Raw genomic sequence first — 25,477 nt, 5'->3', positions numbered from 1 at the left:
ATGTATTTGAACAAATAATAGCTGAAAACATTCCTAATCTGGGAAGGGAAACAGGCATTTAGATCCAGGAAATAGAGAGATCCCCCCTAAAATCAATAAAAACTGTCCAACACCTCGACATTTAATCTTGAAGCTTGCAAATTCCAAAGATAAAGAGAAGATCTTTAAGCAGCAAGAGACAAGAAAATCCTGACCTTTATGGGGAGGAGCATTAGGGTAACAGAAGACCTCTCCACAGTGACCTGGCAACCCAGAAAGGGCTGGCGGGATATATTCAGGGTCCTCCATGAGAAGAACATGCAACCAAGAATACTTTATCCAGCAAGGCTCTCATTCAAAATGGAAGGAGAGATAAAGAGCTTCCAAGACAGGCAGGAACTGAAAGAATATGTGACCTCCAAACCAGCTCTGCAAGAAATTTTATGGGGGACTCTTAAAATTCCCCTTTAAGAAGAAGTTCAGTGGAACAATCCACAAAACAAGAGCTGAAAAGATATCATGATGACACTAAACTCATATCTGTCGATAGTAACTCTGAACGTGAACAGGCTTAATGACCCCATCAAAAGGCATAGTGTTTCAGACTGGATAAAAAAGCAGGACCCATCTATTTGCTGTCTACAAGAGACTCATATTAGACAGAAGGACACCTACAACCTGAAAATGAAATGTTGGAGAAAAATTTACCATTCAAAGGGTCCTCAAAAGAGAGCAGGTGTAGCCATTCTTATACCAGATAATCTAAAATTTACCCCGAAGACTGTAGTGAAAGATGAAGAGGGACACTAAATCATACTTAAACGATCTATCCAATAAGAGGACTTAACAATCCTCAATATAAATGCCCCTAATGTGGGAGCTGCCAAATATTTAAACCAATTAATAACCAAAGAGAAGAAATACTTAGATAATAATACACTTACACTTGGTTACTTCAATCTAGCTCTTTTTTTTAAAGATTTTATTTATTCATGATAGACACAGAGAGAGAGAGAGAGAGGCAGAGACACAGGCAGAGGGAGAAGCAGGCTCCACGCAAGGAGCCCGATGTGGGACTCAAACCCGGGACTCCAGGATCACACCCTGGGTTGAAGGCAGGCGCTAAACCGCTGAGCCACCCAGGGATCCCCTCAATCTAGCTCTTTCTACCCTCGATAGGTCTTCTAAGCAAAACATCTCCAAAGAAACGATACCTTTAAATCATACACTGGACCAGATGGATTTCACAGAAATCTACAGAACTTTACATCCAAACTCAACTGAATACACATTCTTCTCAAGTGCACATGGAACTTTCTCCAGAATTGACCACATACTGGGTCACAAATCGGGTCTGAACCGATACCAAATGATTGGGATTGTCCCCTGCATATTCTCAGACCATAATGCCTTGAAATTAGAACTAAGGTATCCCTGGGTGGCGCAGCAGTTTGCCGCCTGTCTTTGTCCCAGGGCGCGTTCCTGGAGACCCGGGATCGAATCCCACGTCGGGCTCCCAGTGCATGGAGTCTGCTTCCACTCTGCCTATGTCTCTGCCCTCCCCTCTCTATCTCTCTCTCTCAGTGTGGCTATCATAAATAAATTAAAAAAAGAAAAAAAAGAAAAAAACACACCTTCCCTACAATCAAGCAATTGCAGTGTTGGGGATTTACCCAAAGATTCAGATGCAATGAAACGCCGGGTCACCTGCACCTCGATGTTTATAGCAGGAATGTCCACAATGGCCAAACTGTGGAAGGAGCCTGGTGTCCATTAAACATGAATGGATAAAGAAGATGTGGTTTATGTATACAATGGAATATTAATCAGCCATTAGAAACGACAAATACCCACCATTTGCTTCAATGTGGATAGAACTGGAGGGTATTATGCTGAGTGCAGTAAGTCAATCGGAGAAGGACAAACAGTGTATGTTCTCATTCATTTGGGGAATATAAATAATAGTGAAAGGGAATATAAGGGAATGGAGAAGAAACGTGTGGGAAATATCAGAAAGGGAGACAGAACATAAAGACTCCTAACTCTGGGAAATGAACTAGGGGTGCTGGAAGGGGAGGAGGGCGGGAAGAGAGGGTGAATGGGTGACGGCCACTGAGTGGGACACTTGATGGGATGAGCACTGGGTGTTATTCTGTATGTTGGTCAATTGAACACCAATAAAAAATAAATTTATTTTAAAAAAAAGTTCCAACAAATAAATATTTATGCTGCCAACATGGGAGTACCTAAATATACAAACCAATTAACAACAAACATACAGGAACTCACTGATAATAATACAATGACAGGGGATGTTAACACCCACTTACGTCAATGGACCAATCATCTATGCATTAAATCAACAGGGGAACAATAGCCTTGACACACTGGACCACAGGGACTCAACACATATAGTCTGAACATTTCAACCTAAAGCAGAATACACATTCCTTTCAAGTGCACATGGGACATTCCTCAGAACAGATCATATCATGGGCCACAAATCAGCCCTCAACAGGTACAACAGGTAGAAGAAGGTTGATATCACACCCTGTACATTTTCGACCACGACGCTATGAAACTCGAAGTCGACAGTTAGAAAAAATTTGGACAGACCAAAAATACATGAAGATTATGAACATCCTACTAGAGAATGAATGGAGCAACCAGGAAATTAAAGAGGAAATTTAAAACAAATTAAAATGAAAACATGTTTCTCCAAACTTCTAGGATGTAGAAAAGGCAGTCCTAAGGGGGAAGTAGAATAGCAATACAGGCCTACCTCAAGAAACAAGAAGTCTCCAATACACTACCTAACACTACACCTAAAGAGTCTGGAAAAGGAATAGATAAAAAAGCCTAAAGACTACAGAAGAAGGGGAAAAAAAGGTGAGAGCAGAAATAAACAATACAGAAACAACAAAGCAGTAGAATGGAATAATGAAACAAAGAGATGGTTCTTCAAAATAATTAACAAAATGGATCAAGCCCTAGCCAGCCTTATCAACGAGAAAAGAGAAAAGACTTAATAAATAAAATCACAAATGAGAGAAGAGATCACAATGAACACCAGAAAAATTAGACAATTATAAGAGAATAGTATGAATGATTATATGCTAACAAACTGGGGGACCTGGAAGAAATGGACAAAGCCCTAGAAATGTGCTAATGAGCAAAACTGAAATGGGAAGAAATATAAATGTGAGCAGACCCATAATTTGCAAAGGAATTGAATCAGCAAGGTACCTTGGTGTATCAGGGGTTGAGCATCTGCTTTGGCTCAGATCATGATCCCGGGGTCCTGGGGAATCATGTCCAACATCAGGGCCAGCTGGAGCCTCATTTTCCCTCTGCCTTTACCTCTGCCTTCCTGTGTCTCACATGAATACATAAATAAAATATTTAAAAAATAAAAAATATAAAAAATGAGAAAGGACCCAAATAAAATCACAAATGGGAAAAGAGAAATAACAACCAACAATAGAGAAATACAAACGATTATAAGAGAACATTATGAAAAATCATATGCCAGCAACCTCGAACCTGGAAGAAATAGATCAATTCCTAGAAATATATAACATAGCAAAAATGAAAAAGAAGAAATAAAAAACTTGAACAGGAAGATAACCAGCAAAGAAATTGAATCATCAATCAAGAATCTCCCAACAGGAGATGCTTAGATCAATAGAACAGAATGGAAAGCTGAAACAAGATACAAACCTGTAACTCTATGATGCATTAATCGACAACAAGGCAGGAAGGAATATCCAATGGCACAAAGACAGTCTCTTCAACAAACCCTAACCCTGACCCCAGGATAAGAACAAATGGTGTTGGGAAAACCAGGCAGCCAAATGCAGAAGAATCAAACTGGACCACTTTCTTACACCATATATATAAAAAATAAATTCAAAATGGATGAAAGACCTAAATGTGAGACCTGAAACCATATACAAAGAAGAAAAGATAGGCAGCAACGTCTTTGATATTGGCCATTGGGTCTTCTTTCTAGATATGCCTCTGAGGTGAGGGAAACAAAAGCAAAAATACTATTGGGACTTCATCAAATGTAAAAGCTTCTGCAAAGTGAAGGAAACAACCAAAGCTAAAAGGCAACATACAAAATGAAAGGAGATATTTGTAAACAACACATCCAATAAACAGTTAGTATGCAAAATACATAAAGCAAATATAAATCTCAGCATCCTTTTTTTTTAATTTTTTTAAATTTTTATTTATTTATGATAGTCACACAGAGAGAGAGAGAGAGGCAGAGACATAGGCAGAGGGAGAAGCAGGCTCCATGCACCGGGAGCCCGACGTGGGATTCGATCCCGGGTCTCCAGGATCGCGCCCTGGGCCAAAGGCAGGCGCTAAACCACTGCACCTCCCAGGGTTCCCAAATCTCAGCATCCTAAATACAAATTATCCAACTACAGATTGGTAGAAGAGATGAATGGACTTTGTCTCTGACAAGACATCCAGTTGGCCACCAGACACACTGAGAGACACTCAGCATCACCCATCATCAGGGAAATGCAAACCACAATGAGATGTCACCTGACAGCCGTCAGAATGGCTAAAATTAACAACATAAGAAACAACAGGTGTTGGTGAGGCTATGCAGAAGAGGGAGCCCTGTTACACTCCTGGTGTGCATGCGAACAGGTGCAGCCACTGTGAAAAACAGTTTGGAGGGTCCTCGACAAGTTAAAAATCGGGGATCCCTGGGTGGCACAGTTGTTTGGCACCCGCCTTTGGCCCATGGCACAATCCTGGACACCCAGGTTCGAATCGCACGTCGGACTCCTGGTTTATGGAGCCAGCTTCTCCCTCTGCCTGCGTCTCTGCCTCTCTCTCTGTGACTATCATAAATAAAAATAAAATAAAAAGAAGTTAAAAATAGAGCTACCCTACGATTCCAAAATTGCACAGCTAGGTATTTACCACGAGGATACAAAAGTAGTTTAGTAGATTGGAAGAGGGACACGCAGCCCAGTGTTTCTAGCAGTGTTATCAACAAAAGCCAATCAGTGGATCCAGCCCAGATGTCCATCGACAGAAGAATTGGCAGAGACGATGTGCTAAATATACACACTGCGACATCACTGGGTCATCAGAAGGAATGAAATGAAGCCATTTAAAATGACGTGGGAGAAGTGGAAAGGACTTATACCAAATGAACTCAGTCAGTCAGAGAAAGACAGATACCAAATACCATACAATGGCATTAACATGTGAATTTTAAAAAAACAAACAAACTGGCAAAGGGGCAGAGGGGGGATGAGAGAAGCAAACCAAGATACACACTCTTAACCACAGAGAATAAGCTAATCAACACCAAAGGAAGGTGGGGGAATGGGGAATCAGGGGATGGGGATACTGGAGGGCACCTGTGACCAGTACCAGGAGTTGTATCCAAGGATTGAATCACTATGTGGTAAATCTGAAACTATATCATACTGTGTTTACAAACAGGAATTCAAGTAAAACTTTAAAATGATAATTGGTAGGATTGATGAAACATGTGCACACAAGAGATAAAATCAGAAAGGCAACTGAAAATCCAAATAGAGTATTTAGAGGCACAAATCCCCTCCTTAGCTCAGCTTGGGAGAAGCCTGCTATGTCTATTCTGACCCCAGCAGAAGCCTGAATTTTGATTCTCTGGGGAGGCCACTGACTTGGTGGAGTCAGGCTATCTTTGAACCCAAAACCTAAATAGAGTGCATAAAACTAAACTGCCCAAGATACTAGGAGTCCCAGTGCAGGCACATGCTAAGACCCAAACTCTAACCATACACAGACATAACCCTAACCCTACACTTAATCCTAATGTTAACCTAACCCTTAAACAAGAACTATCACTAATTAAAAACCAAACACAAACCCCAAGACCGAAACACATTCACTGAATGTTCCTGCCAACCCTCACCCTAACTCCTAAACCTATCCTAAACCCTTAAGCCTGACCCCTACCTTAAATCTAACCCTAATCCTACCCTCTAACCATAACCTTAACTTAAGTACTCAAATCCTATTCCTAACCTTAACCAGTACGATAACCCTAACACTCTAATACTAATCCTATCTCATATCCCAAACTGTACCCTAACCTGTACCGTAAAACTAACCCCTTTCCCACTCCCTAACCGTATCTCTTACCCTTTTCCAAATCCGTACCCTGACCATGACCTGACTCTAAACCTAACCCCTAACCAAACACTAACCCTAACCCTACCCCTAATCCCTATCCTAACCCTAACCCTCACCCTAACCCTAAACCTAGCCCTTCTTTAACTCTAACCCCTAACCCTTAACCCTAACCCTAACTCACATCCTAACCCCTAACCTTAAATGCAAACCTAAGCCCAACCCTAACTCTAACCATAACCCTAACCCCAACTCCAAACCTCCTGCCCTAATCCCTAGAGCCTAAACCCTAACCCTAACTCTAAATCCTGTCCCTAACCCTAACCCCCATCCTAACTCTTAACTACTGACCCTTACACTTATGCCTCACCTAACCTCTAATCCGCAACCATAAGCATAATCATAACTCCTAACATCTAACCTAAGCCTAACCACCAACTGCCTCCCCGCCCCTGACCCTACCATTTATTCTACCCATTCACTTACCCTATGGTTGTGAGTAGTCCCTTCTGATGTGGAAGTGACCCCCAATGCGCCTCCAGTGTCCTCCACGGGGTCCTGAATAATCCAGGCTCATGTGAGTGCGGACGTGGCCCCACATGTTCCTGAGTCATAGTCAGCAGGTCCTGAGGACGCCGATTCTCCTATCACTGTGGACTATGCCTCACATCCTCTGGAACCCTCACAGCAGGTCCTCAGGTGGCCGGGGCTCCTGTCAGCCTGGGCATGGCCCCACGTCCCCCAGAAAACTCACCGCGCATCCTGAGGAGGCTGTAGGCTCCTGTCAGCATAGACGCATCCCCATACGTCCCGAAGCCAAAGTGCAGGTGCTGAGGAGGATGGGGGTCCTGTCACCGTGAATGGGGCACCTAGCTTCCAGAAGCCTCAACTTATATCCTGAGGGGGCCGGGAGCTCCTGCCAGAGTGGAAGCGGTGCCACATCTTCCTGAAGTGTCCCCGTGGGTCCTGGGGCGGCTCAGGGGTTCCTGTCAGCGTAGATGCGGGCCCACAATTTCCTGAAGCCTCCCTGCAGGACCTGAGGCGGCCCAGGGCTCCTGGCAGTGTGGGTGCGGGCCCATATCTTCCTGAACTTCAAGGCTGGTCCTGAGGAGACCAGGGCTCCTGTCAGTGTGAAACACGGCCCAATTTCCCCCTGAGACTTCCCGCGGGTCCTGAGGAGGCTGGGATTCATCAGCGTGGACGCGTCCCCATGTCCTCCTCAGGCCTCCCCAGCACAGGCTGGCTCCTGTTAGTGAAGGCAGAGGAGGACTACTGCGCATGCGCACCCCTGGGTGGGGTCTGGGCTCAGGTGCCCCCTGCGGGACACTCAGGTGCTGCAGGAGGCCATGCAGGAGGAGTTGGGTGCTCCAGAGGCCACACCTGCCTCATCCAGGCTCCAGCTGTGGCCTGTTAGCATCGGAAACATCTCACTGAAACGGAGCCCAACACCCGGTTTCCCCAGAAATACTTAAGGACAAGGAATTGGAGCCCACAGGACACGAAATGAAATGTGGACCAGACTTTTACCACGTCCTGCAAAACTCACTCAACCCTCTTCCACTGTGGGCGGGACTTCGGGCTAGTGCAGCCGCCCTGGACAGTGTGGAGGCTCCTCAGGATGTTACAAATAGAGCCGTCCTGCGACCAGCAGGTGTATGGCCTGGAGCTCACTCCGAAGATACAGATGCAGTGAGACGTCGGACAACTGCACCCAATGTCCACAGCAGCCGGGTCCACAGTAGCCACACTGTGGGAGGAGTCTTGGTGCCCTCAGGCAGATGATGGATAAAGAGGATGGGAGATAGATGATGGTCATAGAGAGAGGAATGGTACTCAGCTATCAAAGAGAAGGAAATCTTGCCATTTGCAATGACGTGGATAGAACTAGAGGGATCATGTTAAGTGAAATAAATCAGTCGGGAAAGAGAATGACCGTGTGGTGTCATTCATAGGTGGAATTAAAGAAGCAAAGCAGATAACAACTGTAAAGGGAAGGAAAAACAAATATGATAAAAACAGATGCAGGAAATACAGACTCTTAATGAAAGGAAACAAACTGAGGGCCTCTGGAGTTTGGGGATAACAGGGGAGGTGTTGTCACGTGCACTGCTGTTATCTCCAACTGGTGAATCCCTGAATTCTGCCTCTGAAAGTATAACACACTATACATTAATTAATTGGGTTTAAATTAAATTAAGTTAAAAAATCATTTGTATCAGAGCACATTTCCTTCTAGACTCTCAGTTTTGCTCATTCAGCTTATACCGGGACCACCCACCATGGGTCTGGTTTGTCGAAATAGGCTCCATGCCTCGTCCATGGCCCAGCCCAGGGCTAGAACTCATGACCCCTGAGATCAGGACTGGAGGTGAGGTCAGGAGTCGGATGCTTAACCAACGGAGCCAGCTGGGGGCCCGAGAACCACACTGCTTTATCCTGTGTCTGTGTGACATCATTTGAAATAGGAAAGTGCTACGTCCCGCTCTCTCAGGCTTCTCCAATACTGATTTGCTGTCCGGGGTCATTTGTGGGGGCGGATGGATGTTATGGGTTTTTTTTTCCTATTTATAGGATCTGCCACCATGATTTTGATAGGAATGACATTGAATCTGAGGGTGGATTCAGGAATTGCGGACATTTTCACAAGATGAGGCTCCCACCCCATGAGCCCAGGACGGCCTCACAGAGCCTGGTATGGCTCAGTGCACAAGTCTTGTGCTCCTTTGGTTCAGTCTCATTATTAATTGTGAATGGAGAAGGGAGTCATAACCTTCATTTCCTTCCTGAGTGCTCATTGTCGGGACAGAGCAAGGCTACTCTGTTCTGTAGGGTCAGTTTGTGTCCCGTGACTTTACTGAACGCACTCCTTAGTTCTAACAGGTTTTGGTGGAGGCTCTTGGGTTTCCTGCTTCTAGTACCGCATCTTCAGCATATAGGGAGAGTGTGAAGTCCCCCTTCCAGGTGTAGAACCTTTGCTGTTTACAGTTTAATGTCCTAGAAAGACCCACAATAGAATCAAAACTGAGCCCAGGACAAGGACAGGAAGGCCATATTAGAATGAGAACAGAGCTCAATGCCTTTGAAGGCCCCATATCAAAATGTAAACAGAATTTGAGGAATTGCTCCAGCCCTTCTGGAGGTCCCCGAGACCAGCCCTTAAAACTAAGCAAAAACCCACCTTGGGGTCCAAGTCCCTGCTCTGCTGTGTCGGGTATACTTGGACACAAGCTCGATCTTGTAAATTAACCCTCGTGTGTTTGCATTCGTGTCGACTTCTCGGTGGTTTCTCATATTCGCAATCTTGGGCACAACAGTCTGAGATAAAAAAAAACAAAACCAAAAGAAACTTGGACGAGGGCAGAGTGAAAGCAGGGTTCTAAGAGAAGCGACAGAGACCCGGGGGTTTCGCGGCTCTTCTGTGGTGGGCCTGGAGACTGGGGGGCAGGATGCTCAGCCCCAGAGCAAGAGGACCCAGCGTCCCCACCCGCATCCCTCCCATCAGCGCTGAGTCTCAGGGATCAGCACAGTGCGACCCGCTGGAGGCCAGAGGCGCTAAAGCCCACCCCACCACTGACCCCGCAGGTGCATCTCTCAGGCAGATGTGCACCTGACAATCAGCGCCATGGCCCATTCCCAGACCCCACACAGACCACTCGCTGCCACCAAGCTGTTGGACCACAGAGGCTGCAGAGCTTCAGCTCTGCCTGGAAAGTAGGGTCTAGCTTCCTTTGTACTTTGTGCTTTATTTTCATGTATTTTCTTTGATTCTATTTTATAAATTGCCTTATTTTAATTTTTATGTATGTACTTTATATGTTTCTTATTTTTAGTTTCATGGTACTTTAATTGTGTTTCTTATTTTGGGATTTGGAATCTTTTAACAAGCAGGCCAAAATAATCTGGTGTTCTTTTAGGAGGGCAGTTTTTATTGTTTTTCTTGTTTTTTCTTTCTTCTTTCTTTCTTTTTTGGAAAAAAAATAATGAGATGGAGTAATTCACCTTCATAAAATAACATGAGGTAGTACTCAAAGCCAGGAAGTTCATCCATTCACATATATGATGTCTAAATACAGTTTAAAACAATGATTATAAAGATAGCAGCTGGGCTGGAAAAAGAGCACAGAAGAAAACTAGAGAATCCCTTACTGTAGAAATAAAAGAACTAAAATCTAGTCAAGCCAAAGTTAAAAATGCTATAACCGAGATGCAGTCCCAAGTGGAAGCCTTAAAAACAAGGAAGGTTATGGACCACAGAGGCAGACTTGGGAACTCAGCCACTTATTAAAGCAATAACATTCATATCATAGTAGACTCAGAAGATGAAGAGAGAGAAAAGGTGGGCCTTGCTCAGTCATTATAAATGACAAATACCCACCATTTGCTTCAAGGTGGATGTAACTGGACGGTATTATGCTGAGTGAAGTAACTCAATCGGAGAAGGACAAACATTGAATGTTCTCATTCACTTGGGGAATATAAATAATAGTGAAAGGGAATATAAGGGAAGGGAGAAGGAATGTGTGGGAAATATCAGAAAGGGAGACAGAACATAAAGACTCCTAACTCGGGATCCCTGGGTGACGCAGCGGTTTGGCGCCTGCCTTTGGCCCAGGGCGCGATCCTGGAGACCCGGGATCAAATCCCACGTCGGGCTCCCGGTGCATGGAGCCTGCTTCTCCCTCTCCCTGTGTCTCTGCCTCATTCTCTCTCTCTCTCTCTTTGTGACTATCACAAATAAATAAAAATTTAAAAAAAGACTCCTAACTCTGGGAAACGAACTAGGGGTGATGGTAGGGGAGGAGGGCTGGGGTGGGGGTGAATGTGTGATGGGTACTGAGGGGGGCACTTGACGGGATGAGCACTGGGTGTTACTCTGTATGTGGGCAAATTGAACACACACAAAAAAATAAATTTATTATTAAGAAAAAAAAAAGAAGGAAGAAAAAGTGGCACCTGGGTGGCTCAGTCAGTTAAGCTTCTGACTTAGGCTCAGATCATGATCCAGGTCCAAGGAAGGCTCCCTGTTCAGCAGGGAACCTACTTCTCCCTCTCCCTCGGCCGTCTTGCTCATGGTTTTTCTCTCCTCTCTCAATTAATTAAATAACGTCTTTGAAAAAGACACAAACAAACCCAGAATGAAGAGAAATCACCCATGTAGAAGAATTTCAAACAATTTGTGCAGACATTCCACCCTCAAGTTCATGAGCATAGCTTCCCACTCTTATGTGTGCAATACACATAGTAACTTCCTTCTACAAAATATATTATGAGAAACTTAAAAAAATAATGATAATGTAATAGTAATAATAATAATAATAATAATAATAAGAAGAAGAAGAAGAAGAAGAAGAAGAAGAAGAAGAAGAAGAACAATAAAGAATCACTTTACTACGGAGAAAGCTGACAAACACTACATCAGCAAAATGATCAGATCGATACCAAGACTGATAAATTATGTTGATAGTATCTATCCTTTATATGATATAATAAAAATAGCAATATATCTCTGTATATAATCCACAAAAACAGTTCAATCATGAGATAAACAATAGACATGTCCCAACTGAGGGAAATTTTACAAATTACTCTACTTCTCAAAGCGTTCCAGTTAAACGACAACAAGGAAAGGCTGAAAGACTGCCACAATCCAGAGGAGCCTAAGGAAACAGGAGGACAAATGGAGTGTGATATGAGGAATGGTAACTCAGCAAAAACTATGAAAATCTGAATAAAGTATTGTCCCTGGTTAATGCAAATATTTTAATATTGATTCATTAGCTAATATTTGAACCGTACTAATATAAGATATCCATAATTGGAAATATTGAGTGCGAGTGCATGAGAATTCTCTTAGTATCTTCTCAATTTCCCTACAAATCTTTGTTTTTTTTCTAATAAATAAGATTTATTTTGAAAATTGACTTAAATAAATCAGGCTCCAAGTGTGAAGACATTTCAAGAATAGTTAACTTTTGCCTTATTCTTAAAGAGTTCCTTCGTTAGGAACAAAGTAAAAATTTTATATCAGAAGGAAAGAAAAACACTTATGAACACGTACAATGCTTCCTCAACCTGAAAAGCAGGAAAGCATAATGAATAGCAAAAATCACCTAAAAATACTTCTATTATAATAGACAACATATTGCAAGTGCATTTAAAATTAGCAAGGCATAACATTTATCTCCTTGACATTTGTCTTCCAAAGAGTTCACAGTGTTTCAGTGTCAGTTGAAACAGGGGAAGAAACTCAGGGAAGAATCCTTCACATAATAATAGGACCATTGGTAATAATGTCTCTCAGTTATTTCCAAATCCATAAAGATGCATTTTCTGATGAGTGACTGAGCTGCGAAGAAATAGTTGAGAAAGCCTCATCCCTCTGAATTACTAGTGTCAGAATATTTTAACAATACTACCACGGATAGTACATTATCCATATTAACAGTCAATACGTCTCAGATTGGAATCTGAGCAATCAGATGTGCAGAGAAAAAACGCTTTGATTGCTCCTCATCTTTTAAAGGCAAAGGAGAACTTTTCTATGTACAAAGTCAGTTGTCAAGATAGCCTTAGGGAATAAGAGTCTGCAGCATCAAATCACGCTGCATAGCCGAGACGCCCGATCTCCAGGTATTCCTGATCCCAAATCCCTGGGTTTGTCCCCCAACACAGGCTGCCACACTGAGGTCATTTGCAATTGCTCTCTTAGGAGCTCCGGGGAGGGTGGCAGGAGCTAGAAAGTATCGGACGGGACGTGGGGAGGCCGAGAACATTACGGCCATTCCACTTTAAGTTCAGCATTTGCACAAGTCCAGCAATCCCAGTCCCCTGTGAAGAAGAGCTGAAATTTACATTACTTCAGATACAGGAAAAAAACAAAAATTTACAGCTTAATGTCCTAGAATGCCCCAGAATAGAATAAAAACTGAGCCGAAGCCAAGGGCTGGAAACCCCTATTACAATGAGAAGAGAGCTCAATGCCCTTGAAGGCCCCATATCAAAATGTGAACAGAACTTGAGGAATTGCTCCAGCCCTTCTGGAGGTCCCCGAGACCAGCCCTTAAAACTAGGCTAAAACCGTCCTCGGGGTCCAAATCCCTGCTCCACTCTGTGGGGTATACTTGGACCCATGCTTGAGTTTGTAAAACACCCCTCGTTTGTTTGCATCAGTGTCGGCTCCTTAGTGGTTTCTCGGATTCGCCATCTTGTGCACAAAACCCCCATGTCCCATTCCCACCTGGACTGACTCTTTGTCCCCTCCCACCCAGGCTGACCCTCAGTCACCTCCCCACCCACAACAGCTGGGCACAGGCCCTCACACAGGTCCATGGGCACGCTGGGCACTCCCGCCATCCCTGGCCTCCCAGGGGAAGGAAGGAGTATTCAGCAGGACACACTCCCATGGTGGCCCCTGGGCTCCCTGCCCAGGGTGGCACCTGGTGACATGTCGGGGTCTGAGTCCCTGATGCTGGCTCCTCCTCCCTGGTATTCCCACAGGAAATGAAGTAAGAGGCCCTGGTCTCCTCCAGGGACATCAAGCAGGTGGACATGGACATCAACATGACATTCAGCAGTCACATAATGTTTTGGGCCTACTACCGGGTAGTATGAGGCTGAGGTGCCAGGGGGGATTGGGACCCGGGGGAGGACTGGTGGCTTCTGAGTAGGGAACATGGGGCTTTGAGGCCGGGGGAAGAACAGCAGCCAACAAAACACGGCAGCATGAAAGGGTGCTGGGGATGACCTTTGTGCCCCCACACCCAGTGTCTCAGGGATGAGGAGGTCACTAGGATGGGGCCTCCAGGGCTTGCCATGGGAGCTGAACCCCAAAGGGGTGACGGACGGCACCCTGAAAACCAGGTGCCTGGGTGGGGGCCATGGGGGGCATTACGGGGACCTGGGGGCAGATTGCATGGCTGTGACTGGAGGAGGACACACATCGATCCGATGAGGGTCAGAAGGGTCAGAGTGACACCCACCCACGGTGCTTTATATATTTCGAAATTCTATGCATTTAATTTGAGACAATTTGCAATTTGTAAACATACATAGTATGATGACCCCCAGATAATGCGCCCGGTCCAGCCAGGGCCCTGCACTAACCACCCGGGACCCGGGGCAGGTGTCACAATAAACCCCAGACAGAGGTCGCCTTTATCTGTAGATGTCTTGGTGTGCATCTTAAAGGAAGGGGATGCCCTGTGTCCGCAGGCTCTCCACACAATCCCCCTCATTCCTTACCCATACACTATCCCCCTACATCATTATCCCTCATGGCATCCCCCCTACACCATCCCCCTCAAACCCACACACCCCCACACAAACCCCACCCACACTATACCCCAACACCATCCCCCCTACACCATCCCCCTCAATCCACCACCATCATACCCCTGCCCCAAAATCATCCACTCACACACCATCGCCCCCCAGCAAGGACCCAGTGCAGGTGCACCCTGTGGGACATGCTCAGCCTCCCCGTGGTTCTCTGGACAGCCTGCTACCATCAGAAGCCCGGTGTCCCATAGAGTGTCCAGGGGTTGCAGGGAGGAGGAAAGACAGGGAGCCCCCGACAGGGTGGGTGCAGGTAGGTGGAGCAGAGGAAGCACTGTGCCCTGCCTCCTCCCACTCTTCCTCCTGGAGGGCGGCACAACCTGCACAGGACACCAGCCCCTAACCCAGAGGGACCTGGGCTGACTTGGGCCCAGGCTCTTGGGGGTTGGGTTGATTTGAGTCCCCACCAGTCCCAACTCAAGGACTAATGGAATCAGGCCCCATGGCCCTGGCCAGCCCTGGATTCTGGCCCCGGGCTGAGCAAGCCCTCTCACAGCTGGATGTGGCCTCCTGGGCCCTCGGCGTGCCCACAGATACAGGTCGCTGATCTAGGGAAGCCCTGGGGATCCCAGGACACACCAGTGTGGGGAGAGGAGGGGTAAGCCGGTGGGCCACACCTGCACCCACACCAGGAGGCAGGCTCCTCCAGGTGCTGTGGCCCCAGAGAGCTCAGGCCACGGTCCGGCTGCCCTGCGGGGACCCAGAGCAGGAGACCATGAGCTGCAGGTCCAGGTCAGCTCTGCTGTCCTCAGAACCGTCAATCAGGCTGAAACCTCAGGACACTCACCCCCACCCGGAGTCCACACATGCTCCCAGGTGGGGGACTCTAGCACCCGCCCCCCACCCCATGTGATTCTTGCCCCCCCTTAAAGGACAGAAAGGTCTCCTTCCCCAGGGGAAGGCACGAACTCATGGCTCTGAGCCCTTTGCTGTAGAAACTCAATAAAGTGTTGTGGTGTGAAAATGCAGAGCCAGCCCATTTCTGTGTCTCCCAGAACTATGTGCTTGGGGCATGGAGAGACCCCCAGAGAGGAGGAGGGGGCACCACCTAGGCCCCAACCAGCCCCTGCAGGGACGCTACCAGGCACACACAGCTGATGTCCCCACATGCCTTCCAGTGCAGCCAGACCCCCTGCTGGACATGGGAATGTGGCCGAGCCAAAACTTCCAGCTCTGCTGACCCTCCAGCTGAAAGTTCCTGCATGAGTGAGACCGGCATGGCCAGGAGAGCCCAGCTAGCCGCCCAGCGCCAGCACCAGAAATGATGTTCTGCCAACCATTTCGGGGTTTTGCGTGACCCAGCCAGAGGATCTGATAGCTGCATGGGATAGCTGCATGTGATAGACACACACGCATCTCAAAACCAACAAAAGTCGGAATCCTCCCAATGTTGTCAAACAGGAGCCAGATGGTTACATACACTACACTGTGGTCTCCAATAGGATATTTGGAAAAATGCTATAAGCCATGACTGCAGAGGTGTTGGACGCATGGAATGTGTTTGCTGTGTTCCAACAGGGAGGGCAGAGGGGCAGGAAGCATCCTCCGGAGTGGGGGGGGCCCTCCTAGGAAAGGACACCAGGTCCTTGTGAAGGCTATGGAGGGTGAAATCTCCTCCTCTCTTTCTGCTTCTGTTTTTCATCCTAAATGCCATTTTCCTCAATCATATTAGCAAGAATTTATTTTTTGTTTTTAAATTTCTTTTTATTGGAGTCCAATTTGTATGAATTCTTTCTTCAGCAAGGGTGTCATACAGGAGAGCGAGAGAAAGATTTTCCCAGACAGGCAACATATAAAGGAGTTCATGACCACTTAACCAATCCAGTAAGGAATTTTAAGAGGGACTCTTCTAGTGGGGGAAAAAAAGAGACCAAAAGCAACAAAGACTAGAAAGGCCCAGAGAACGTCACCAGAAACACCAACTCTTCCGGTAACACAAATGCACAAAGTTCATATCTTTGAATAATCACTCTGAATGCTGATAGACTAAATGCTCCAATAAAAAGATATAGGGTATCAGAGTGGCTTAAAAAACAGGATCCGGGATGTCTGGGTGGCTCAGGGGTTGAGCCTCTGCCTTTGACTCAGGGTGTGATCCTGAAGTCTTGGATCGAGTCCCATATTGGGCTCCTGGTGGGGAGCCTGTTTCTCTCTCTGCCTAATTTTCTGCCCCCCCTCTCTCTCTCACTCTCGCTCTCTCTCACACTATCATAAATAAAATTATTATTAAAAAAACAACATCCATCTGTACGCTGCCTACAAGATGCTCACCTTAGACCTATAGACACCAACAGATTGAAAGTCAGGGGATGGAAAATCACCTATGATGCTAATGGATATCAAAAGAAAGATGGAGGACCCATACTTATATCAGACAAATTAGATTTGAAAACACACCCTGGGGGACACCTGGTGGCTCATTGGTTGAGCATCTGCCTTCGGCTCAGGGTGTGATTCTGGGATCCCAGGATCAAGTCCCACATCAGCCTCCCTTTGGGGAGCCTGCCTCTCACTCTGCTATGTTCCTTCCTCTGCTTCTCTGTGTAATTCTCATGAATAAATAAATAAATATTTTAAATTTCAAAAAAGAAAGAACAAATACTGTAAGAAGAGATGGAGAAGGGCATTATTTCATAAATAAAAAGACTCTCTATCATGATCAAACAACTAAATATTTATGCTGCCAACATGGGAGTACCTAAATATAGAAACCACTGTTGGTGGGAATGTGAACTGATGCAGCCACTCTGGAAATCTCTGTGGAAGTTCCTCAATGAGATAAAAATAGACCTGCACAACGACCCAGAAATTGCACTGTTGGGGATTTACCGCAAAGATTCAGATGCAATGAAACGCCGGGAGAACTGCACCCCGATGTTTATATTAGGAATGTCCACAATAGCCAAACTGTGGAAGGAGCCTCGATGTCCATCGAAAGTTGAATGGATAAAGAAGATGTGGTTTATGTATACAATGGAATATTACTCAACCATTAGAAATGGACTGCTCCCGAGTTACTGCGTGGGCTGAATACAGGTTTCCAGAGCTGGCCATTGTCACTGGGGTTGTTCCTCCTGGGGCCTCATGGGGTAAACTAAACGCACTGAGCCCTGCACCAGGCAGGGGACAGAGCAGCTCCCCCAAGTGCTAACACCTATAAATCCGCACAACAGGCCCTTCCCCTGGAAGACCAGCTAGACGGACAAGTTCCAGGGAAGTCAAGGGACTTAAAGTATACAGAATCAGAAGATACCCCCCATGTTTTTTTTAATTATGATTGCTTCCCCCACTCTTTATCCCCATTTTCTTTCTTTTCTTTCTTTTTTTATTCTCTTTTTTCCTTCTTTCTTCCTTTATTCTTTGCCTTTTTCTCTTTTCTTTCCTTATTTCTCTCCTCTCTTTACTTGTTTTCCCAATTCAATTTGTTTTTGGCCACTCGGCACTCAGGAAAATGACTAGAAGGAAAACCTAACCTCAAAATAAAGAATCAGAAACAGTCGTCTCTCCCACAGAGTTACAAAATCTGGATTACAATTCAATGTCAGAAAGCCAATTCAGAAGCACTATTATACAGCTACTGGTGGCTCTAGAAAAAAGCATAAAGGACTCAAGAGACTTCATGACTGCAGAATTTAGATCCAATCAGGCCGAAAGTAAAAATCAATTGAATGAGATGCAATCCAACTGGAAGTCCTAACGATGAGGGATAACGAGGTGGAAGAAAGAATGAGTGACATAGAACACAAGTTGATGGCAAAGAGAGAAACTGAGGAAAAAAGAGACAGACAATTAAATGACCAGGAAGACAGATTAAGGGAAATAAACGACAGCCTGCGGAAGAAAAACCTACGTGTAATTGGGATTCCCAAGGGCGCCAAAATGGACAGAGGACCAGAATAAGTATTTGAACAAATAATAGCTGAAAACATTCCTAATCTGGGAAGGGAAACAGGCGTTCAGATGCAGGAAATAGAGAGATCCTCCCCTTAAATCAATAATAACAATCCAACACCTCGACATTTAATAGGGAAGCTTGCAAATTACAAAGATAAAGATAAGATCTTTAAACAGCAAGAGACAAGAAAATCCTGACCTTTATGGGGAGGAGCATTAGGGTAACAGAAGACCTCTCCATAGCAACCTGGCAGCCCAGAAAGTGCTGGCAGGATATATTCAGGGTCATCAATGAGAATAACATGCAACCGAGAATACTTTATCCAGCAAGGCTCTCATTCAAAATGGAAGGAGAGATAAAGAGCTTCCAAGACAGGCAGGAACTGAAAGAATATGTGACCTCCAAACCAGCTCTGCAAGAAATTTTAAGGGGGACTCTTAAAATTCCCCTTTAGGAAGAAGCTCAGTGGAACAATCCACAAAAACAAGGACTGAATAGATATCATGAAGACGCTAAACTCATATCTGTCGATAGTAACTCTGAACGTGAATGGGCTTAATGACCCCATCAAAAGGCGCAGGGTTTCAGACTGGATAAAAAAGCAGGACCCATCTATTAGCTGTCTACAAGAGACTCATATTAGACAGAAGGACAGCGACAACCTGAAAATAAAATGTTGGAGAACTATTTACTATTCAAAAGGTCCTCAAAAGAAAGCAGGGGTAGCCATCCTTATATCAGAAAAACTAAAATTTACCCCGAAGACTGTAGTGAGAGATGAAGAGGGACACTAAATCATACTTAAGGGATCTATCCCACAAGAAGACCTAACAATCCTCAACATATGCCCCGAATGTGGGAACTGCCAAATATTTAAACCAATTAATAACCATAGTGAAGAAATACTTAGATAATAATATACTATACTTGGTGACTTCAATCTAGCTCTTTCCACTCTCGATAGGTCTCTAAGCACAACATCTCCAAAGAAAAAAAGAGCTTTAAATGATACACTGGACCAGATGGATTTCACAGAAATCTACAGAACTTTACATCCAAACTCAACTGAATACACATTCTTATCAGGTGCACATGGAACTTTCTCCAGAATAGACCACATACTGGGTCACAAATAGGGCCTGAACCGATACCAAGGGATTGGGATCATCCCCTGCATATTCTCAGACCATAATGCCTTGAAATTAGAACTAAATCACAACAAGAAGTTTGGAAGGACCTCAAACACATGGAGGTGAAGGACTATCCTGCTAAAAGATGAAAGGGTCAACCAGGAAATTAAGGAAGAATTAAAAGCTTTCATGGAAACTAATGAGAATGAACATACAACCATTCAAAATCTTTGGGATGCAGCAAAAGCAGTCCTAAGGGGGATATACATCGCAATAAAAGCATCCATTCAAAAACTGGAAAGAACTCAAATACAAAAGCTAACCTTACACATAGAGGAGCTAGAAAAAAACAGCAGCTATATCCTACACCCAACAGAAGAAGAGACTTAATTAAAATTCGAGCATGGGATCCCTGGGTGGCGCAGTGGTTTAGCGCCTGCCTTTGGCCCGGGACGTGATCCTGGAGACCCGGGATCGAATCCCACCTCGGGCTCCCGGTGCATGGAGCCTGCTTCTCTCTCTGCCTATGTCTCTGCTTCTCTCTCTCTCTCTGTGACTATCATAAATAAATAAAAAATAAATAAATAAAAAATTCGAGCAGAACTCAAGGAAATCGAGACCAGAAGAAATGTGGAACAGATCAACAGAACCAGGAGTTGGTTCTTTGAACAAATTAATAAGATAGATAAACCATTAGCCAACCAGATTAAAAAGAAGATAGAGAAGACTCAAATTAATAAAATCATGAATGAGAAATGAGAGATCACTACCAACACCAAGGAAATACAAACGATTTTAAAAACATGTTATGAACAGCTATACGCCAATAAATTAGGCAATCTAGAGGAAATGGGCGCAATCCTAGATAGCCACAAACTACCAACTGGAACAGGATGAAATAGAAAACCTAAACAAGCCAATAACCAGGGAGGAAATTGAAGCAGTCATCCAAAACGTCCCAAGACACAAAAGTCCAGGGCCAGATGGCTTCCCAGGGGAATTCTATCAAACGTTTAAGGAAGAAACCATACCTATCCTACTAAAGCTGTTTGGAAAGATAGAAAGAGATGGAGTCCTTCCAAATTCATTCTATGAAGCCAGCATCACCTTAATTCCAAAACCAGACAAAGACCCCACCAAAAAGGAGAATTACAGACCAATATCCCTGATGAACATGGATGCAAAAATTCTCAACAAGATACTAGCCAATAGGATCCAACAGGACATTAAGAAAATTATTCACCATGACAAAGTAGGATTTATCCCCGGGACACAAGGCTGGTTCAACACTCGTCAAACAATCAATGGGATTCATCGTATCAGCAAAGAAAAACCAAGAACCATATGATCCTCTCATTAGATGCAGAGAAAGCATTTGACAAAATAGAGCATCCATTGCTGATCAAAACATTTCAGAGCGTAGGATAGAGGGAACATTCCTCGACATCATAAAGGCCATCTACGCAAAGCCCACAGCAAATATCATTCTCAATGTGGAAGCACTGGGAGCATTTCCACTAAGATCAGGAACAAGACAGGGATGTCCACTCTCACCACTGCTATTCAACATAGTACTGGAAGTCTGAGCCTCAGCAATAAGACAACAAAAATAAATAAAGGCATTCAAATTGGCAAAGAAGAAGTCAAACTCTCCCTCTTCGCCGATGACATGATACTCTAACTAGAAAACCCAAAAGACCCCCCCCAAGATTGCTACAACTCATACAGCAATTTGGTAGCGTGGCAGGATACAAAATCAATGCCGAGAAATCAATGGCATTTCTATACACTAACAATGAGACTGAAGAAAGAGAAATAGAGGAGGCAATCTGATTTACAATTGCACCCAAAAGCATAAGATACTTAGGAATAAACCTAACAAAGGAGGTAAAGGATCTCAACCATAAACATTATAGAATGCCTCTGAAAGAAATTGAGGAAGACACAAAGAGATGGAAAAATATTCCATTCTCATGGCTTGGCAGAATTAATATTGTGAAAAAGTCAATGTTACCCAGGGCAATGTACACGTTTAATGCAATCCCTATCAAAATACCATGGACTTTCTTCAGAGAGTTAGAACAAACTATTTTAATATTTGTGTGGAATCAGGAAAGACCCCGAATAGCCAGGGGAATTTTAAAAAGAAAACCATATCTGGGGGCATCACAATGCCAGATTTCAGGTTGTACTACAAACTGTGGTCATCAAGACAGTGTGATACTGGCACAAAAACAGACTCATAGATCAATGGAACAGAATAGAGAACCCAGAAGTGGACCCTGAACTTTATGGTCAACTGATATTCAATAAAGTAGGAAAGACTAATTATTGGAAGAAAGACAGTCTCTACGATATACAGTACTGGGAAAATGGACATCCACACTCAGAAGAATGAAACTAGACCACTCTCTTTCACAATACACAAAGATAAACTCAAAATGGATGAAACATCTAAATGTGAGACAAGAATCCATCAAAATCCAAGAGAACTCAGGCAACACCCTTTTTGAACTCGTCCACAGTAAATTCTTGCAAGGTACATCCATGAAGGCAAAAGAAACAAAAGCAAAAATGAACTATTGTGGCTTCTTCAAGATAAGAAGCTTTTGCACAGCCAAGGGTACAGTCAACAAAACTAAAAGACAACCTACAGAGTGGGAGAAGATGTTTGCAAAAGACGTATCAGATAAAGGGCTAGTTTCCAAGATCTATAAAGAACTTCTTAAACTCAACACGAAATAAACAAACAATCCAATCATGAAATGGGCAAAAGACATGGATAGAAATTTCACAGACAGGGATCCCTGGGTGGCGCAGCGATTTGGCGCCTGCCTTTGGCCCAGGGCGCGATCCTGGAGACCCGGGATCGAATCCCACGTCGGGCTCCCGGTGCATGGAGCCTGCTTCTCCCTCTGCCTGTGTCTCTGCCTCTCTCTCTCTCACTGTGTGCCTATCATAAATAAATAAAAAAAATAAATAAATAAAACTGGCCACATTTAAAAAAAAAAAAAGAAATTTCACAGACAAAGACATAGATATTGCCAACATGCACATGAGAAAATGCTCTGCATCACTTGCCTCAGGGAAATACAAATCAAAACTACAATGAGATACCACCTCACACCAGTGAGTATGGGGAAAATTAACAAGGCAGGAAACCACAAATGTTGGAGAGGATGCGGAGAAAAGGGAACCCTCTTACACTGTTGGTGGGAATGTGAACTGGTGCAGCCACTCTGGAAAACTGTGTGGAGGTTCCTCAAAGAGTTAAAAATAGACCTGCCTTACGACCCAGCAATTGCACTCTTGGGGATTTACCCAAAATATTCAGATGCAATGAAATGCCGGGACATGTGCACCCCGATGTGTTTAACAGGAATGTCCACAATAGCGAAACTGTGGATGGAGCCATGGTGTCCATCGAAAGATGAATGGATAAAGAAGATATGGTTTATGTATACAATGGAATATTACTGAGCCATTAGAAACGACAAATACCCACCATTTGCCTCGACATGGATGGAACTGGAGGGTATTATGCTGAGTGAAGTAAGTCAATTGAAGAAGGACAAACATATGTTCTCATTCAATTGGTTAATATAAATAATAGTGAAAGGGAATATAAGGGAATGGAGAAGAAATGTGTGGGAAATATGAGAAAGGGAGACAGAACATAAAGACTCCTAACTCGGGGATCCCTGGGTGGCTCAGCAGTTTAGCGCCTGCCTTTGGCCCAGGGCGCGATCTTGGAGTCCCAGCATCGAGTCCCACTTCGGGCTCCCGGCATGGAGCCTACTTCTCCTTCCTCTTGTGTCTCTGCCTCTCTCTCTCTCTCTATGTCTATCATAAATAAATAAATATTTTTAAAAAAAGACTCCTAACTCTGAGAAAGGAACTAGGGATGCTTTAAGGGGAGGAGGGAGGGGAGTGACGGTGAATGGGTGAAGGGCAGTGAGGGGCGCCCTTGCCGGGATGAGCACTGGGTGTTATTCTGTTTGTTGGTAGATTAAACACCAATAAAAAATAAATTCATTTAAAAAATGTTCAAACAACTAAATATTTATGCTGATACATGGGAGCACCTAAATATAGAAACCAATTAACAACAAACATACAGGAACTCACTGATAATAATACAATGACAGGGGATTTTAACACCCACTTATGGCAATGGACCGATCGTCTATGCAGAAAATCAACAGGGGAACAATAACATTGACACACTGGACCACAGGGACTCAACAGATGTAGTCTGAACATTTCTTCCTAAAGCAGAATACACATTCCTTTCAAGTGCACATGGGACATTCTCCAGAACAGATCATATCATGTCCCACAAATCAGCCCTTAACAGGTACAACAGGTACAAGAAGGTTGATATCACACCCTTTACATATTTGGACCATGACGCTATGAAACTGGAAGTCGACAGTAAGAAACAAAATTGGACAGACCAAAAATACGTGGAGATTATGAACATCCTACTAGAGAATGAATAATGAATAGAGCAACCAGGAAATTAAAGAGGAAATTTAAAACAAAAAAAAATGAAAACATGTTTCTCCAAACCTCTGGGATGTTGCAAAGGCAGTCCTAAGAGGGAAGTACATAGCAATACAGGCCTATCTCAAGCAACAAGAAGTCTCCAATTCGCAACCTAACCCTACACCCAAAGAGGCTGGAAAAGGAATAGCAAACAAAGCCTAAAGCCTACAGAAAAAGGGAAAAAATAAAGATGAGAGAAGAAATAAAGAATGCAGAAAAAACAAAACAGTAGAATGGAATAACGAAACTAAGAGCTGGTTCTCCAAAATAATTAAGAAAATGGATCAAGCCCTAGCCAGTCTTATCAACGAGAAAATAGAAAACCTAAATAAATAAAATCACAAATGAGAGAAGAGAGATAACAATTAACACCAGAAAAATAAGACAATTATAAGGGAATACTATGAAAGATTATACGCTAACAAACTGGGAGACCTGGAAGAAAAGGACAAATCCCTAGAAATGTGCAAATGAGCACATGTGCAAAACTGAAATAGGAAGAAATGGAAAATATGAACAGACCCATAACTAGCAAAGGAATTGAATCAGCAAGGCACCTGGGTGCCTCAGTGATTGAGCATCTGCTTTGGCTCAGGTCATGATCTCAGGGTCCTGGGGGATCAAGTCCCTCATCAGGCCCCCCGTAAGGAGCCTCATTTTCCCTCTGCCTATAACTCTGCCCCTCTCTGTCTCTCATGAATAAATAAGTAAAGGTGCAGCCACTGTGGAACAGTCTGGAGGGTCCTCGAGAAGTTAAAAATAGGGGATCCTTGGGTGGCACAGTGGTTTGGCGCCTGCCTTTGGCCCAGGTCGTGATCCTGGAGACCCGGGATCGAATCCCACGTCGGGATCCCGGTGCTTGGAGCCTGCTTCTCCCTCTGCCTGTGTCTCTGCCTCTCTCTGACTATCATAAAAAATTTTTTTAAAAAGAAGTTAAAAATAGAGCTACCCTATGATTCCAAAATTGCACAGCTAGGTACTTACCCTGAGGATACAAAAGTAGTTGAGTAGATTCGAAGAGGAACACGCAGCCCAGTGTTGGTAGCAGCATTGTCAACAACAGCGAAACTGTATAGAGCCCAGATGTCCATCGACAGATGAATGGGCAGAGACGATGTGGTAAATATACACACTGCGACATCACTCGGTCATCAGAAGGGATGAAAGGAAGCCATTTACAATGACGTGGGAGAAGTGGAAGGGACTTATGCTAAATGAACTCAGTCAGAGGAAGACATATACCAAATACCATACAATTGCATTCACATGTGAATTTTAAGAAACCAAACAAACTGGCAAAGGGGCAGAGGGGGGATGAGAGAAGCAAACAAAAAAACACACTCTTAACCCCAGAGAATAAACTAATAGATACCAGAGGAAGGTGGGGGGGATGGGGAATCAGGGGATGGGCATAGTGGAGGTCACCTCTGACCAGAAC

General features: G+C 44.3%; 1 long non-coding RNA gene across 1 annotated transcript; it reads right to left on the bottom strand.

The window, feature by feature from the left end:
• Nucleotides 1-7,695: 7,695 nt before the first annotated feature.
• Nucleotides 7,696-25,159, bottom strand: LOC140642112 (uncharacterized). Its single transcript, XR_012038667.1, has 3 exons — nucleotides 25,024-25,159; nucleotides 9,311-9,447; nucleotides 7,696-8,278 (listed from the first exon to the last, which is right to left on the bottom strand). It is a non-coding gene; the product is annotated as an uncharacterized lncRNA (long non-coding RNA).
• Nucleotides 25,160-25,477: the final 318 nt, after the last annotated feature.

The sequence above is a fragment of the Canis lupus genome, chromosome 11 (assembly GCF_048164855.1).
Source record: "Canis lupus baileyi chromosome 11, mCanLup2.hap1, whole genome shotgun sequence".
Classification (NCBI taxonomy): Eukaryota; Metazoa; Chordata; class Mammalia; order Carnivora; family Canidae; genus Canis; species Canis lupus.
Note: the sequence above shows the minus strand (reverse complement) of the source record. Positions and strands in the feature narration are given on the sequence as shown.